This window comes from Anabrus simplex, chromosome 6, assembly GCF_040414725.1.
Source record: "Anabrus simplex isolate iqAnaSimp1 chromosome 6, ASM4041472v1, whole genome shotgun sequence".
NCBI lineage: Eukaryota > Metazoa > Arthropoda > Insecta > Orthoptera > Tettigoniidae > Anabrus > Anabrus simplex.
In genome coordinates, this window is record NC_090270.1 from 107869420 (window position 1) to 107883032 (window position 13613).

General features: G+C 38.3%; 1 protein-coding gene and 1 long non-coding RNA gene across 3 annotated transcripts in view; one reads left to right on the forward strand and one right to left on the reverse strand.

Moving 5' to 3' along the window:
- Positions 1-13613, forward strand: part of step (cytohesin steppke) — a 512416-nt gene that overhangs the window by 62232 nt on the left and 436571 nt on the right. The window lies entirely within an intron of this gene.
- LOC136876157 (uncharacterized) overlaps positions 1-13613 on the reverse strand; it is a 91768-nt gene that overhangs the window by 49594 nt on the left and 28561 nt on the right. For both annotated transcript variants that reach the window (XR_010860543.2, XR_010860542.2), the window contains one exon: positions 12422-12590. This is a non-coding gene — a long non-coding RNA (uncharacterized lncRNA). The remainder of the gene's footprint in view (positions 1-12421; positions 12591-13613) is intronic.

Sequence of the window (13613 nt, forward strand, 5' to 3'; positions counted from 1 at the left end):
GGTTTTATCTAAGATTTCTCTATCAACAGAGTCAAAAGCTTTTTTAAATCGATGAATGTTACTACTATGTCTTTCGAGTTCATTTGTTTGTGACGAATTACTGACTTCAAGTTGAGTATCTGTTCGGAGCATGACCTGCCCTTTCTAAATCCAGCTTGATATTCGCCCAGTTAACTGTCACTTATAGATTATACTCTTGAGTAATATTGTTGTGAATACTTCATAAGCAATTATTATTAGCCCACCTGGCGCCCGTGATCGTTAAAGCATCAGTTCTTTATGGCTTGACACGGTGGTACGCCGCTTCGAGTCACTTTGGTGGAAAGGAAAAATTGGGTTTCACCCTCTCCCTATTTCATTATCAGCCCTCACTCACTGAGAGAGAGAGAGAGAGAGAAAGAGAAAGAAAGAAAAAAAGAAAGAGAAAGAAAGAAAGAAAGAAAGAAAGAAAGAAAGAAAGAAAGAAAGAAAGAAAGAAAGAAAGACGCAGGTCGCCCGTATGCGTCAACTCGAAAGACCTTCACTACGTTACTTTTTGCATTATTATTACTATTATTATTATTATTATTGATTTTTATAGATGGATGTAGTACGTTAAAAGCTAACCAATAGGGATGTATCACGCAAAACTTGTCTGCTAGGCAGCGTAATGGTAATACACGGTATTCGTTTTCCGCTTCTATGTTGTTTTACGTGAGACTTATATGGAGTATTTCTAAATGTATGATAATCGAAACGAAACTGTTACTTCAAATGCGTGAAAATGAAATTACCATATTCTGCTGATGTTTTGAAAGGGATGGGAAATAATATCTGTGCTATGACGAAGGCGGATTTGAAAGCGGAATTGAAGGAAAAGGGCGGAACATTATCATCAAAAGCAGCGTCCGACTCGTTGGCTGAACGGTCAGCGTACTGGCCTTCAGTTCAGAGGGTCCCGCGTTCGATTCCCGGACGGGTCGGGTTTTTAACCTTAATTGGTTAATTCCTACGGCCCGGGGGCTGGGTGTATGTGTTGTCTTCATCATCATTTCATCCTCATCACGATGCGCAGGTCGCCTACGGGAGTCCAATAGAAAGACCTGCACCTGGCGAGCCGAACCCGTCCTGGGATATCCCGGCACTAAAAGCCATCCGACATTTCATAAAAGCAGCGAGTTGACTGAAAGTATATAGCAACCTTTTCTTAGTGTTTGTGTTAAGATTGAATTTTTCATGTGCAGATAGTCTTTTGAAAACATGCGTAATATGTATTAGGTTAGAGGTGTACATAAAGCACGATACTGGTACGATTGCAGTACCAGAGGCTACATTCAGTACTACTGAATTGAATTTCCCTTCACCGCACGAGTTTCAGGTCATAAGGCAGATGAAAAAAAACTCATTTGGAATTTATGAAATATTTCGTGTTCAGGAAGTCTGGAATTGATGGTGCTCCAGTGTCAAATTATAGGTCACTCCGTGATCCAGGGTACACAACCCATCTAGCGGCGATGATAGGCAGTGTGACGGCTGCCGAATCCTGTCACATTCCCCTCGGGCAATGACTAATGGCTGACAGGTGAAATGAAATGGAATTGGAGAGTGTTGCTGGAATGAACGATGACAGGGAAAACCAGAGAGTACTGGAAGAAAAACCTGTGCAAAGTCCGCTTTGTCCAGCACAAATCTCACATGGATTGACCCGGATTTGAACCACGGAACCCAAAGGTGAGAGGCCGGCACGCTGCTGCATGTCACGGAGGCTCATTGAATAATAATAATAATAATAATAATAATAATAAAAAGGATGTTATTGTTTTTACGACCCACTAACTACTTTTACGGTTTTCGGAGACACCGAGGTGCCAGACGTTTGTCCCGTAGGAGTTATTTTACGTGCCGGTAAATCTACCGACACGAGGCTTTTGAGCACCTTCAAATACCACCGCACGGAACCAGGATCGAACCTGCCAGAGCTACTCAGCCCGGCTAAAATGATTGAAATATGTCATATTAACTAATCAGAACGTCACTAACTTATTATAAAATTATTTCTAAATTAGAATTAATTCTCATTCATCCGTTTCAGTAATAACAAAATCTTCAACTGCGAAATGCTTCGACCAGACATTGATATTATGAGTCACACTTTTATTTCTCAGGTGCTGTCTAGGAAGCGCATGCAACCACATTTTACGGAAGTGCTCCTCCTCAGGAAATTGATGATATGAATACGATTGACCTTGATTTTGTAACATTGGAATAGTGCAATAGTTAGACAGTGTTCTTGTTTTCTTTCCTGTCATTGCAATATATTAAAAGTTTTACTTCATCAAGTAACTAGGCATTTTCCATTAGTAACATATAGGAACAAAGGACTATCGACAGGCACATACCGTGTACCACTCGTGAGACATCTGTCGGTAGTGTTTCAGTACATTCCTATAGGAAAGTAAAAGAACTTGAAAAGCAAGCAAGGCAGGCTTGGAGTTTTGTGCTGTAGGCGTGGGATCTCCAGCTTTGCGTGATTTCGAACACCCCCGGGACACGAGTAATTTCAGAAATTTCCCTCTCATTGGCCAGAATTCGAACAAGACGTGCATAAGTACGACTCGCATAGAACTTACAACACTGTGTTAGTTCAAAGTTAACTTCCCTCTTTATTCTGCATGACTCAATGTACTGCTCTTCGCTGACAACAGTTCATTTCTTGCCTTTGGAAAGATGTGACTGGAATCTTATGTAGTGGCTTAGTAGCTGATTGGTCTCAGACAGCTGTGTTTGAATTGAGGGGCGCCAGGTTGAGTTGCTCTGACGGCGGGTTCGATTCCGCTTCAGTCGTGTGTGCACCGACACAGGTAGGTCTTCTGCCGACGATAGGATAGGAAAGGGCTACGAGCGGGAAGAAAGCGACCGTGGCCTTAATTCCGCTACAGTCCCAACACGTGCCTGGTGTGAAATTGAGAAACCACGGAAAACAATATTCTGGGCTGCCGACAATGGGGGTCGAACCCACTACCTCGAATGCAAGCTGAGAGGTACGTCACCGAAACAACGCAGCCACTCGTAAAAGAACTCCTATGAGACGTCTCCGAGAAAACCGTAAAAATAGATATTGGAACTTAAAAGCAATAATATGATTTCATTGAGAGATTTTCTCAGGTTTCCTTCAGTCAGTATGATGCCATGTAGGCCTGTAAGTCCCGAAGTATGGGATTGGAGTCCTATCGATTGACTTACGCCCACTGTTTCGTTATGTTAATTCTCAGGGGTTTCACGGCTTGTGGTGAGCACGGGACCCCATCTGAGCACGACTTTGCTTCCACGTGCATTTGACTGGTTCCTTTCTTTCATCTTGGCGATTTGTTGCTTTTTTTCTGAGCCGCTGCTTCCTGTCCCTTTTCCCAGTTGCCTGGGGTCGTCACTCAGCACGGTGTATGGATTCAGCCCAGTTTTACGGCCGGATGCCTTTCCTGACGCCAACCCTATGTGGAAGGATGTATTCCATATTGCCTGTTTCTGTGGCGGTTTGTAGTGTGCTGTATTGTGTGCAGATGAGGATGTGTATTGAGACGGAACACACACACACACACACACACACACACACACACACACACACACACAGCCCCCGAACCAGAGGAGTTTACCATACGCAGTTAGTCACCGACCTGGCCGGGAATTGAACCTGTGAACCCTCAGAACCGAAGATCAGCAGGCTGATCATTTAGCCAAGGATCGGGTCTGCTCTTTTCTTAGCCAAAGGTTTAAGTTTACGAGCCTTAGAAATCCTTGTCAATTTCCCATTTTTCAGGGCTCTTCCTTCTCGTTTTTACACGGTATCGTCATACCTCGAACGTTCAGCATTCTTCTTCCAGTTCATGTCAATAAATTTATAATCGCGTCATTTTACCCCTAAAGCTTTCCCAAGCCTCTTATGTTGCCTCACTATTTACAAAGAATCTAGCATAGTGCGCTTTTCAGTAGACATAAGTAATTAAGCTCTGAAAGGGACTTCCTTCTCTACGGTTGGTCTCTGAAGCAGAAATGTGTGGTGAAAGATAATAAGGTAAAAGTGAACACGACGTTTGGCGCACTGTTACGGTTAGGATCAGGAAGTTCTATTCTAGTCATGACTAATACAGAAGTTTCACTGACAATCGTTAGACTTCATGATAAACATGATGCCAAATACAATTTTAAAATATTTAAACAGCTAGTGAGGAGGTTTAATGAACGATGAATATATTCGTATATCATTAATTTGTAGATATAATAATTATTTCTACTCAGCGTCCTCTTTACTTCAATGACCCGCCTTATGAACTAGAATTTTGCTTTGAAATTGTTTATGAACGTGTTTATTTGCTAGTACCATGGACCCCCGTATAAATGGACACTTTTGAAACGTCAGCTAAGTGTGACTTGGGCCCTACACAACTAACTACTACTTTTTTTAAAAAAATAAGCGGTTTCCGCTTACTTGCGTTAAACTTCTCTTTCTTCAGTTCTCCTGTTGGACGTCCTTATATTCTTACCCCGATATTGCTAGTTGCTTGCTTTTCGTTATCCTTCCTTTATTGAACCCAGTACGTTCATCTTTATAGTGCTTTGAACTCTCTTTTCTCCAGTAACCTTTAAAACCGAAACAGACTATAGCTCAGAAGGTAGAACTCCAAGGGTTTCCCGCCGCTACACTGGTCTGAACGCTAGGCACGGCCTGCAGTACGTGTCTACAGCATTCAGGATTCGCAGTTGTGATTGGTGGCCTTAAGGCCGTACCTTGCGTTCAAACCAGAGAAGTTCTCTCTTCTGTACTATACCAATAATATGCATCGTGTAATAATAATAATAATAATAATAATAATAATAATAATAATAATAATAATAATAATAATAATAATAATAATAATAATAATAATAATAAGAAGAAGAAGAAGAAGAAGAAGAAGAAGAAGAAGAAGAAGAAGAAGAAGAAGAAGAAGAAGAAGAAGAAGAAGAAGAAGAAGAAGAAGAAGAAGAAGAAGAAGAAGAAGAAGAAGAAGAAGAAGAAGAAGAAGAAGAAGAAGAAGAATAAGAATAGTAGTAGTAGTACCTAGGGGAGTGGTTTGAATGGAACAACCTTGAAGGGAAAGCAATGGAAGCGAAAAGTACCGAAATAGAACTAGCTTTCCAGAAAATCAAAATCACATACAATAAGAAAGCCCTCTCTTGGAACACCAAAATAAGGCATTATAACACAGTAATTAAGCCGGAAGCACTCTATGCAGCAGAGACACTAATCATGGGGAGGAAAGGGCAAATGGAGAAATTGGAAATCAAGGAGAGGAAACTATTGAGGAAGATCATGGGTCCCAAATTCCAAAATAACAAACAAGGTTTTTATAGAAAACGAATCCCTCTACGTAAAGTCGGAGACACTCGGATACCATGAGGAAAAGGAGGATTGATTTCTATGGACACATATTCCGAATGAATCCTGACAGATTAACTAAACATATCTTTGACTTCTTTTACAAAAAAAGAAGAAGGCTAAACCCAATTGTTTTAAGGAAGTTGAAAAGGATCTGAGAGATCTTAAGATTACCGAGCTCATGTTAAAGAATGGTACAGCCAGAACCGTGACCAAAGACAAAACTAAGAGGTTCCAAGTTAAGAACAACGCCAGAAAACCGATTCAGATATCAGAGGAGGAAAGGAGGGGGAGATCAGTTAGAATAAAGAACTATTGGGAGAAGAAAAGAGGAGCACAAGCATCTAAGAAGTGATTGATTTGACGTACCCCAAAGATGGGTGATTCGAAATGAAGAAGTAGTAGTAATAATTGTACCGGAGGTACACCCGCCCCGTACATTTAAATTAAGCGCCTTGGAGAAGACCCCCTGTAAAGTTTGAAACGCCTATTACGCGAAGTTTGAATATTTCTCATCAGATGTCGCTACTATAAACTTATGTTGTGGCCTCTGGTGTAAAGATGAACTATCAAAATTCTAGAGAAATTTTGTATGTTAAGGTTTCCTAAATTGAATTGTTTATACTTTGTTTTCGGTATGCTAAAGTTTACAACACTTCTATCTCTTCCCGCCAACTTAAGATGTTGGCCAATGAAAAATTTTGTACATTTTTCGGCCAATCAAAACTTTCTAATATTTATTTGATTATCCGATGAGAATTGAGGGTTTGTCGGGCCTTAGCCCAGAGTTTTCTGGAACTTCCCCCTCCACTATAAAAGCTGGCACTTTTCGGACCAGCTTATCTTCAATCAATCAATCAATACTGATCTGCATTTAGGGCAGTCGCCCAGGTGGCAGATTCCCTATCTGTTGCTTTCCTAGCCTTTTCCTAAATGATTTCAAAGAAATTGGAAATTTATTGAACGTCTTTGTGATCGCTCCAAGTCTACATCTAGTGTGTGTTCGTATGGGAGGCGGGGGTGCTTCGTTCACCTTCGGGAGGTCCACCAGCTCAAGGTAAAGACAGATCCAGTTTAAAATCTGATAAGTAATAATAATAATAACTTAAATGTTTCCACCTTTTCAATACAATATATTCACAAGATTACAAAATTATACGGTACTAGTTTCGACCCATCTAGGGGTCATCATCAGCCGTATTGGAGCAAAGATCATTTGTGGCGAAATCCTAAGACAATATTATTTTAAAGAATAACAAGTGAAATGAGATGTTATGGTAATAGTTAATAATACAAGGAATATACATAATAAGAGGTTTTTAACAAAGAATAAAGTATAAATGGGGTGTTGTAAAAATTATAATCATGGAAATCAGTAAGTTCTTGTATTGAAATGAAATATGGCTTAGGAAGAGGGCTTAAGGTGGGGCTGAAGGGTGCGGGAGAAAGTGTAATTGTCTTGGAAAAGTACCTTTGATTAAATTTAGGATTGAGTTTAGGTTGGCTGCATTATTGTTTCTGAGGAAAGTGATAAATAGATCGAAGAGTATGTTGGGTTTCTCTGAGATTTCATTGAGATTGTGACTGGCATTAAAGTATTGGTCTAGGTGTATGTAGTAATTTTCCATTATGTTCAGTAAAGGGCCCTTGTTTGCTAATACGAGGATGTCCATGTCTTGTTCAATATTGGTGAAATTATGGTTATAATCTTGCATGTGTTGGCCGATGGCTGAAAACTTGTTGTATTTTATTGCGTTAGTGTGCTCGTGGTATCTGATAATGAAGTTTCTCCCGGTTTGTCCGATGTAGGTTTTTTTACAGGTGGTACATTTGATCCTATAAACTCCTGATTTTAAAAAACTGCTGGTCTTGTTGATGTGTGAAGTATTGTATAAAACATTCATGTTCTTATTGTTGGTTTTGAAGGCTATTTTAACGCCTTGTTTCTTAAAGATGTTGGTTAACTTGTAGATATCATTGTTGAACGTGAAGGTGGAAAATGTTAGAGGTTTGGTTATTTCTTTTTTGAGGGTAGTTTTTGGGCGATGTTTGTGTTTATTGATTATCCTTTCTATAAAATGATTGCTGAAGCCGTTGAATTTTGCGATTCCGCGGATTGTGTTGAGTTCGTTTTTTAGATCTTTATTGGACATAGGTATGCTGAAGGCTCGGTGAACTAGGCTGTTGTATGTGGCTCGTTTGTGGGACTGGGGGTGCACTGAATCTTGGCGAATGGTGGAGGCTGTTTGAGTGGGTTTTCTGAAAATTTTATAACTGAAAGAATCTGAGTTTCTAGTGATGGTTAAATCTAGAAAGTTAATTTTTCGATTTGATTCGGATTCTAGTGTGAATTTGATATGAGGATCAATATTGTTGAGTCTTAAGAGGGTGGTGGGTGCGTTAATTGATTTCTCATTCATAATTACAAAGACATCGTCGACATATCTGGCCCAAAAGAGAATGTTTTCGAATTCGTTGTCAATTTTGGTGTATTCGAGGAAGTCCAGGTATATTTCTGCTAAGATACCTGAGGCCGGTGACCCCATTGCCAAACCATTTTGTTGATATATGATATTGTCAAAAGTGAAGAAGTTATTGTCGATGATAAGTTTTAATATTGCGATAAAGTCTTGTATCTCTAGTTTGCTTAAGTGGCTGTTTTTGTTTAAATTGTTTATAATTATCGGAATTAATTTTGATACTTGTATGCTTGGGTACATGTTTACAATATCGAAAGAGTGGATGGAGTGATCCGGTTGCAAATTGAACTTGTTTAGTTTTTCTACTAGCTCAGATGTGTTTTTAATAGACTTTTTGGATAAGAATTGATAATTTTTTCTTAAGAAACATTGGATGAATTGTGATATTCTGTATAAGGGGCTCGGTCTATAGTTGATAATTGGCCGGATGGGAATTCCGGTTTTGTGAATTTTGGGAAGAGCTTTAGCAGTGGGGAGTCCTGGGTTCATATGTATGAGTTTGGATTTTTCCTGTTCGGTAAATAAAAATGAAGTGTTTTTAAGAGTTTGTTTAAGTAGTTTTTGAATTTTTTGGGTGGGGTCTTTTTTGATTATGGAAAAATGAGCTGTCTGTGAAAAAGTTTTTTGTTTTTTCAATATATACTTTTTTATCCATGATAACTGTTGCATTGCCTTTGTCAGCTTTGGTTATGATGAGTTCGTTGTCTTTAATTTTCTTCTTGAGGGCGTATATGCGCTTTTGTTCAGCAATTTTTTCTTTATTATTGAGGTTATTTGCGGGGTTGGTTAAATTGTGGAGGATATCAGTCAGTTTCCTTTTAACATCGGTTCTAACCTCATTTTGCGTGTCTTCCGGTATTTTGCTGATGGCTAGTTCTGATTCTGTGATCATAGTAGCGGCTATGTTGAGGCTGTTCAAGTTTGGCCAGTTGTGTTTCGGTCCTTTGGATAAAGTTAAGTGTTCACTTTCACTTAAGGGCGTGTTAGATAGATTTACAACAGCTGGATGAAACTGCGTACGAACGAACGTGTTACTATTGGAGTTTCTAGTTTGTTGGTTATGTAGTTGGCAGTTTTTTAGCCTGTTAAGTTTATTCTCCAAATTTGACTGTTTTTTGGCTAGTTCGTAGAATAATTTGTTCTCTACTTCTTGATAGAATAGTGTCCATTGTGCGTTTGAAAGTAGTTTAGTCGCTGCGAGGTGAGTGTCGTATAATTTCTGATTCAAAAAATATTTCTTCCTGTACAAGAATTTTATTTCGTCTCTTAACCATATTTTGTTTGTTTTGTTTTGAGTTTTGATGGTTTGAGGTGAAGTCCGATGTTTCTTTTTATTGCTTCTTAGAAAATTAGGTGTCAAGTTAAGTGATATACATTGCTTTAGGAAATCGATGTCTTTGCGTAATTTGGCTATCTTTAATTTTAGGCCTAGATATTGAAAGGCTTTCTGTTTTGCCTGGTAAGCTACATCATTGATGGTTATGAATTTCATGTTTTTGGTCCGTATTGAACAACGAATTCGAAAACATTCTCTTTTGGGCCAGATATGTCGACGATGTCTTTGTAATTATGAATGAGAAATCAATTAACGCACCCACCACCCTCTTAAGACTCAACAATATTGATCCTCATATCAAATTCACACTAGAATCCGAATCAAATCAAAAAATTAACTTTCTAGATTTAACTCAGATTCTTTCAGTTATAAAATTTTCAGAAAACCCACTCAAACAGCCTCCACCATTCGCCAAGATTCAGTGCACCCCCAGTCCCACAAACGAGCCACATACAACAGCCTAGTTCACCGAGCCTTCAGCATACCTATGTCCAATAAAGATCTAAAAAACGAACTCAACACAATCCGCGGAATCGCAAAATTCAACGGCTTCAGCAATCATTTTATAGAAAGGATAATCAATAAACACAAACATCGCCCAAAAACTACCCTCAAAAAAGAAATAACCAAACCTCTAACATTTTCCACCTTCACGTTCAACAATGATATCTACAAGTTAACCAACATCTTTAAGAAACAAGGCGTTAAAATAGCCTTCAAAACCAACAATAAGAACATGAATGTTTTATACAATACTTCACACATCAACTAGACCAGCAGTTTTTTAAAATCAGGAGTTTATAGGATCAAATGTACCACCTGTAAAAAAACCTACATCGGACAAACCGGGAGAAACTTCATTATCAGATACCACGAGCACACTAACGCAATAAAATACAACAAGTTTTCAGCCATCGGCCAACACATGCAAGATTATAACCATAATTTCACCAATATTGAACAAGACATGGACATCCTCGTATTAGCAAACAAGGGCCCTTTACTGAACATAATGGAAAATTACTACATACACCTAGACCAATACTTTAATGCCAGTCACAATCTCAATGAAATCTCAGAGAAACCCAACATACTCTTCGATCTATTTATCACTTTCCTCAGAAACAATAATGCAGCCAACCTAAACTCAATCCTAAATTTAATCAAAGGTACTTTTCCAAGACAATTACACTTTCTCCCGCACCCTTCAGCCCCACCTTAAGCCCTCTTCCTAAGCCATATTTCATTTCAATACAAGAACTTACTGATTTCCATGATTATAATTTTTACAACACCCCATTTATACTTTATTCTTTGTTAAAAACCTCTTATTATGTATATTCCTTGTATTATTAACTATTACCATAACATCTCATTTCACTTGTTATTCTTTAAAATAATATTGTCTTAGGATTTCGCCACAAATGATCTTTGCTCCAATACGGCTGATGATGACCCCTAGATGGGTCGAAACTAGTACCGTATAATTTTGTAATCTTGTGAATATATTGTATTGAAAAGGTGGAAACATTTAAGTTATTATTATTATTACTTATATATTGTTCAATACGGACCAAAAACATGAAATTCATAACCATCAATTAAAATCTGATAGTCTTTCAAAGCTAGCTCGAGGGAAAGATTTCAGATATTTAGTAATGTAACTTTCCTCTCAACTTGATTTTTAGGTGACTATGATTTTGTACCCTTTTCTATCTTGTAGTTTCTGTAGCCTAACTTAAATATTTTTCTCCATCTAGTCACCTCCGTAGCATAGGCTTAGCCTCTGTAACGTCGGGCCATAAACCCAAATAGAGTTTTATGCATTAAATATAAGTTTCTAGGAGTGCAAGAGTTCGCCTCCTTACCATTTTGGGTTTTGGACCAGTAATTTAACCTTCTGTTTTTACCAAAGGCCCTGTAGAATGGGTACGTGTTACCCCCATTTAACTCCATTTATTTCATGTTAAAGGTATCGGACTGTTGAGCAATTAAGACAGTGATGTTCAGTTTTGTTAAACGTAGGTTATGCCATTGATAGGCCTGGAAGTGTGAAATTGTGGAAACAGATTCCTAAGTGTAAATTTGTTGGACAAAGACGCTCTTCCCATTAATGTAAAGGTATTCATGTAGAGGTTGAATGGTGCCTTGAAAGGCTGGAATAGTATAATGTTTGGGGAGTAGTCTCCTAGATAAGTTTTGTGGAGCAAAGGTGCTCTTGTAAGATAGCATATTTCGGATATTCTGTCTCCTAGTGATGTAAAAGAAATTGGGAGATCCGTCTCCTGGGCTGATGATTTAAAAGGAGCAGTAGTGCTCAGGTAAAATTTGTAATTGAGAGCTTCAAGCTCAGCCATTAAAATTGTTCTCTGATTATGTTAGACCTCTCTAAAAGTGTTTTTCAAGCCTACGAGCTAACCTTGTAAATAGTTGTTAATTACTTAGCAAACTATTAAGTTATTAGCGAATTGTTTCTGTTAAAATTTAACATCTGAAAAGAAAAAAGGGGAAGGTTAAGAAAAGAAATAAAACTGCCAATTTTAAAGTTTTAAATCAATCTTTTAATTTTCGTATATCCACCCATTCATGCCAGCACCTTCTTTCACCTCTGTGATTCACTAAAACACGGTAACAGTAGTAATAATAATACGTTAATGGAGTTATTATTGTTATTATCATCATCATCGTCTGTACATTGTGTACACACGAGTGTGAGGACTTACAGAAACAAAGAGAACTATTGTATGAGGGAACGTACGTACAAGATACTGTGTTACACCAGGAGGAAGAAGAGACTGGAGTCACGAATGGACTGGGGTTAAGATCTGTGTACCGGGCGAGTTGGCCGTGCGGTTAGGGGCGCGCGGCTGTGAGCTTGCATCCGGGAGATAGTGGGTTCGAATCCCACTGTCGGCAGCCCTGAAAATGGTTTTCCGTGGTTTCCCATTTTCACACCAGCCAAATGCTGGGGCTGTACCTTAAGGCCACGGCCGCTTCCTTCCCACTCCCAGGCCTTTCCTATCCCATCGTCGTCATAAGACCAATCTGTGTCGGTGCGACATAAAGCAAATAGCAAAAAAAATCTATATAACGATAGTAATACGTTTGTAACTGATGAAACAAGAAAACCTACGTATAATTAAAATATACACAGAAAAATAAAATAAAACGAAAAAGTTTGGAATACCAAGGGTGCAGGGCAATAATAGTTACCTTTTATTCTGTTAGAAGATCTTCAGTTAGATCTTCGTTTTTAAGATTATTCCAAAACTTCCATCAAGTGCTAATGGTATAGTACAGGAAGAATATCCATGTTTCGGTGGAGCAATGCTGGACGAGAAGCAGATGTTACAGTTCTGGCTTTGCATCTTTTGACTGCCACCTATATGAAAAATTGAAGGAATGCCATTAGTTTTGAAATATGAAATAAAACAGCAGAATAATTTACCTACTCAAATATTGGTAATCTGCTTGAGCTACTATTCTGGTATATGATGACTAAGATTCAAACATTGAGAAGGAATGAAGTCAAAACCGAGCGTACGATGTCTGGCCACGGCTACTTTGTGGCGGTGTAAATGCGTTCGTCTTATAGTTATGTGTTTCACTCACAGTTACTGCATTTTTGTTTTGTTTTATAACTTTTTCAGGTCTTATCCTCTGTTGATTATGTATTTTTGTACTAGACAGTATAATATCACTTATTTTTCTGGATATCATGCATACCTGTATATTATAGATATACACTCAAAGGTTGACTAAGATATCTGTACCTTTTATGTGAAACATAATGCCAGTTGCATTGTTTTCCCCCTTATGGAAAATAGAAAGAACTCCTGTAGTTAACATGCGACCGAGCTCGATAGCTGCAGTCGCTTAAGTGCGTCCAGTATTCGGCAGATAGTAGGTTCGAACCCCACTGTCGGCAGCCCTGAAAATGGTCTTCCGTGGTTTCCCATTTTCACACCAGGCAAATGCTGGGGCTGTACCTTAATTAAGGTCACGGCCGCTTCCTTTCCACTCTTTGCCCTCCCCTGCCCCATCGTCGCCATAAGACCTATCTGTGTCGGTGCGACGCAAAAAAAAAAAAAAAAAAAAAAAAAGTTAAGATGCGGGAATTGAAACAACAATGAATCACCAGTCTAGACGTAAGTGTATTTCTTTAGTTTCACCGTGGATCACAGATTTTATTGTATTGTAAGGTTATAAATAAATTCAGTTTTGAAATGTGTAATTGAAGTCGTTAAACTTATTATTATTATTATTATTATTATTATTATTATTATTATTATTATTATCATCATCGTCGCCATAAGACCTATCTGTGTCGGTGCAACGTAAAACAAATAGCAAAAAATATTTTTTATTATTAATAATAATAATAATAATATTACTTAAACAGTTG